Below are 5,498 nucleotides of genomic sequence, written 5' to 3' on the forward strand. Positions count from 1 at the left end.
CACTCACTACTGTAAGTCACTCTGGATAAGAGCATCTGCTAAATTACATATTTGTTTTATTTTTTATTTGCATTTGCCTTTGGATGATGCTGTACTTCCCGATAACGGCCAGCAGAGGGCAAGCTGTAGTAACTCCACCACACTAACTCACCTATATCCAGGATCTATCTACTAGTGTCTCTCTAGTCCCCTATATCTAACCACTACTAGTCTCTCTCTACTCCCTATATCTAACCACTACTAGTCTCTCTAGTCCCCTATATCTAACCACTACCAGTCTCTCTCTACTCCCTATATCTAACCACTACTAGTCTCTCTAGTCCCCTATATCTAACCACTACTAGTCTACCTCTAGTCCCTATATCTAACCACTACTAGTCTCTCTCTACTCCCTATATCTAACCACTACTAGTCTCTCTAGTCCCCTATATCTAACCACTACTAGTCTACCTCTAGTCCCCTATATCTAACCACTACTAGTCTACCTCTAGTCCCTATATCTAACCACTACTAGTCTATCTCTAGTCCCCTATATCTAACCACTACTAGTCTCTCTAGTCCCCTATATCTAACCACTACTAGTCCACCTCTAGTCCCTATATCTAACCACTACTAGTCTATCTCTAGTCCCCTATATCTAACCACTACTAGTCTCTCTAGTCCCCTATATCTAACCACTACTAGTCTACCTCTAGTCCCCTATATCTAACCACTACTAGTCTCTCTCTAGTCCCCTATATCTAACCACTACTAGTCTACCTCTACTCCCTATATCTAACCACTACTAGTCTACCTCTAGTCCCTATATCTAACCACTACTAGTCTATCTCTAGTCCCCTATATCTAACCACTACCAGTCTCTCTCTAGTCCCTATATCTAACCACTACTAGTCTACCTCTAGTCCCCTATATCTAACCACTACTAGTCTCTCTAGTCCCCTATATCTAACCACTACTAGTCTACCTCTAGTCCACTATATCTAACCACTACTAGTCTACCTCTAGTCCCTATATCTAACCACTACTAGTCTACCTCTAGTCCCCTATATCTAACCACTACTAGTCTCTCTAGTCCCTTATATCTAACCACTACTAGTCTATCTCTAGTCCCCTATATCTAACCACTACTAGTCTATCTCTAGTCTCCTATATCTAACCACTACTAGTCTCTCTCTAGTCCCTATATCTAACCACTACTAGTCTATCTCTAGTCTCCTATATCTAACCACTACCAGTCTATCTCTAGTCTCCTATATCTAACCACTACTATTCTACCTCTAGTCTCCTATATCTAACCACTACCAGTCTATCTCTAGTCTCCTACATCTAACCACTACCAATCTATCTAGTCCCCTATATCTAACCACTACTAGTCTCTCTAGTCCCCTATATCTAACCACTACTAGTCTATCTCTAGTCCCCTATATCTAACCACTACTAGTATATCTCTAGTCCCCTATATCTAACCACTACCAGTCTCTCTCTAGTCCCTATATCTAACCACTACTAGTCTACCTCTAGTCCCTATATCTAACCACTACTAGTCTATCTCTAGTCCTCTATATCTAACCACTACTAGTCTATCTAGTCCCCTATATCTAACCACTACTAGTCTATCTCTAGTCCCCTATATCTAACCACTACTGGTCTACCTCTAGTCCCTATATCTAACCACTACCAGTCTATCTCTACATCTAACCACTACTAGTCTATATCTAGTCCCCTATATCTAACCACTACTAGTATATCTCTAGTCCCCTATATCTAACCACTACTAGTCTACCTCTAGTCCCCTATATCTAACCACTACTAGTCTATCTCTAGTCCCCTATATCTAACCACTACTAGTCTACCTCTAGTCCCCTATATGTAACCACTACTAGTCTATCTCTACATCTAACCACTACTAGTCTATCTAGTCCCCTATATCTAACCACTACTAGTATATCTCCACTCCCTTTATCCAGTCACATACAGTACATAGGCCTATACATAATTGGTTGCTAACCTATATCCAGTATCCATCAATGTTCCAGGTTCCCTCCCCAGCGTCACGCCTTCTCACGTGTCCTGTTCTCACCATGGTCCTCTCACATCAGCCTACAGAGAGGAGGGAGAGACAGAGGCAGAGATTCAATATTGGGATTCATGCTTTGTCATTCAAATGCGTTGACCACACTACAGTACATTAGTAGAGATTACTCCTTCCTTTAACTCCAACACACTACAGATGACAGTACATTAGTAGAGATTACTCCTTCCTTTAACTCCAACACACTACAGATGACAGTACATTAGTAGAGATTACTCCTTCCTTTAACTCCAACACACTACAGATGACAGTACATTAGTAGAGATTACTCCTTCCTTTAACTCCAACACACTACAGATGACAGTACATTAGTAGAGATTACTCCAACACACTACAGATGACAGTACATTAGTAGAGATTACTCCAACACACTACAGATGACAGTACATTAGTAGAGATTACTCCTTCCTTTAACTCCAACACACTACAGATGACAGTACATTAGTAGAGATTACTCCTTCCTTTAACTCCAACACACTACAGATGACAGTACATTAGTAGAGATTACTCCTTCCTTTAACTCCAACACACTACAGATGACAGTACATTAGTAGAGATTACTCCTTCCTTTAACTCCAACACACTACAGATGACAGTACATTAGTAGAGATTACTCCTTCCTTTAACTCCAACACACTACAGATGACAGTACATTAGTAGAGATTACTCCAACACACTACAGATGACAGTACATTAGTAGAGATTACTCCTTCCTTTAACTCCAACACACTACAGATGACAGTACATTAGTAGAGATTACTCCTTCCTTTAACTCCAACACACTACAGATGACAGTACATTAGTAGAGATTACTCCTTCCTTTAACTCCAACACACTACAGATGACAGTACATTAGTAGAGATTGCTCCTTCCTTTAACTCCAACACACTACAGATGACAGTACATTAGTAGAGATTACTCCTTCCTTTAACTCCAACACACTACAGATGACAGTACATTAGTAGAGATTACTCCTTCCTTTAACTCCAACACACTACAGATGAGACAGAGTAGTGAGTAAATCGTGAAGGCTGCAATTACTACAGTGCTTTACAAAACAGAAAGAGAGCGAGCGAGAGAGAGAGAGAGCGAGAGAGATGGATAAGTCACATCACAGAACCCTGCTCTGCCTTGACACTGCGCTACATGCTAGCTAATAGAAGAGAGATGGATAAGTCACCTCACAGAACCCTGCTCTGCCTTGACACTGCGCTACATGCTAGCTAATAGAAGAGAAAAGACAAGATGACAGTGAAGAGGTGGGAGGCTTCAGGTCAAAGGTGGAGGAGGGTTCTGTGAGGAGTAAAAAAAAACTAAAACAAGATAGAGGCTGTGGGTGGACTGTGGGGACTGACTGACTGACTGACTGACTGGCTGACTGGCTGACTGGCTGGCTGACTGGCTGACTGGCTGACTGGCTGACTGACTGACTGACTGACTGGCTGGCTGGCTGGCTGACTGGCTGGCTGGCTGGCTGGCTGGCTGGCTGGCTGACTGGCTGACTGACTGGCTGGCTGACTGATACCTGAGTGACGGGTAGAGAATATTAACCAGATAAATGGGGCGTCAGGAGTGTGTGTGTGTGCATACATGTGTGCTGGTGTGCTTGTGAGTGTGTGTGATACGTGTGTTACGTGTGTGTGTGTGTGTATGCATGCGTGTGTACAAGCAGCCGACACACCAGCCTAATTAGACCGGGAGGCTCCAGGCTATATCTGCCCACTCAATCTTTCAGAAAACAGAAAAGAATCTGCCTGAGGCGGACGCTGTGTCTTCCTGCCATACTTCAGCACTCTGAGGCAAACGCACAGAGAACCTCTAGCTCCATATTAGAACCTACACAGGGAGAACCTCTAGCTTCATATTAGAACCTACACACGGAGAACCACTAGCTCCATATTAGAACCTACACACGGAGAACCACTAGCTCCACATTAGAACCTACACAGGGAGAACCTCTAGCTCCATATTAGAACCTACACACAGAGAACCACTAGCTCCATATTAGAACCTACACATGGAGAACCACTAGCTCCATATTAGAACCTACACATGGAGAACCACTAGCTCCATATTAGAACCTACACATGGAGAACCTCTAGCTCCATGTTAGAACCTACACATAGAGAACCACTAGCTCCATACTAGAACCTACACACGGAGAACCTCTAGCTCCATATTAGAACCTACACAGATAACCACTAGCTCCATATTAGAACCTACACACGGAGAACCTCTAGCTCCATATTAGAACCTACACACATGGAGAACCACTAGCTCCATGTTAGAACCTACACACAGAGAACCACTAGCTCCATGTTAGAACCTACACACGGAGAACCACTAGCTCCATATTAGAACCTACACACGGAGAACCACTAGCTCCATGTTAGAACCTACACACGGAGAACCACTAGCTCCATATTAGAACCTACACACGGAGAACCACTAGCTCCATGTTAGAACCTACACACGGAGAACCACTAGCTCCATATTAGAACCTACACATAGAGAACCACTAGCTCCATATTAGAACCTACACACGGAGAACCTCTAGCTCCATATTAGAACCTACACACATGGAGAACCACTAGCTCCATGTTAGAACCTACACACGGAGAACCACTAGCTCCATGTTAGAACCTACACACGGAGAACCACTAGCTCCATGTTAGAACCTACACACAGAGAACCACTAGCTCCATATTAGAACCTACACACGGAGAACCACTAGCTCCATATTATAACCTACACACGGAGAACCACTAGCTCCATATTAGAAACTAAACATGGAGAACCACTAGCTCCATGTTAGAACCTACACATGGAGAACCACTAGCTCCATGTTAGAACCTACACATGGAGAACCACTAGCTCCATGTTAGAACCTACACAGGGAGAACCACTAGCTCCATGTTAGAACCTACACACGGAGAACCACTAGCTCCATGTTAGAACCTACACACGGAGAACCACTAGCTCCATATTAGAACCTACACATGGAGAACCACTAGCTCCATGTTAGAACCTACACACGGAGAACCACTAGCTCCATGTTAGAACCTACACATGGAGAACCACTAGCTCCATGTTAGAACCTACACATGGAGAACCACTAGCTCCATGTTAGAACCTACACAGGGAGAACCACTAGCTCCATGTTAGAACCTACACACGGAGAACCACTAGCTCCATGTTAGAACCTACACACGGAGAACCACTAGCTCCATATTAGAACCTACACATGGAGAACCACTAGCTCCATGTTAGAACCTACACACGGAGAACCACTAGCTCCATATTAGAACCTACAGACGGAGAACCACTAGCTCCATGTTAGAACCTACATTTGAAACTAGCCTACTTTTCAGAAATAGGTTGTGGAGGCAGTCTCTCTGCTTACAGA

The 5,498-nt window shown here is 43.5% G+C and overlaps 1 protein-coding gene across 2 annotated transcripts in view; it reads right to left on the reverse strand.

The window, feature by feature from the left end:
* The window catches only part of LOC311115933 (fibroblast growth factor receptor substrate 2-like), a 14,914-nt gene extending 12,820 nt beyond the window's left edge, over positions 1-2,094 (reverse strand). For both annotated transcript variants that reach the window (XM_084191055.1, XM_084191056.1), the window contains exon 1: positions 2,009-2,094. The gene's annotated coding sequence lies outside the window, so the exon portion shown is untranslated. The remainder of the gene's footprint in view (positions 1-2,008) is intronic.
* Between the last annotated feature and the right edge of the window lie 3,404 nt (positions 2,095-5,498).

The sequence above is a fragment of the Coregonus lavaretus genome, assembly GCF_964263955.1.
Source record: "Coregonus lavaretus genome assembly, contig: HAP1_SCAFFOLD_3027, whole genome shotgun sequence".
NCBI lineage: Eukaryota > Metazoa > Chordata > Actinopteri > Salmoniformes > Salmonidae > Coregonus > Coregonus lavaretus.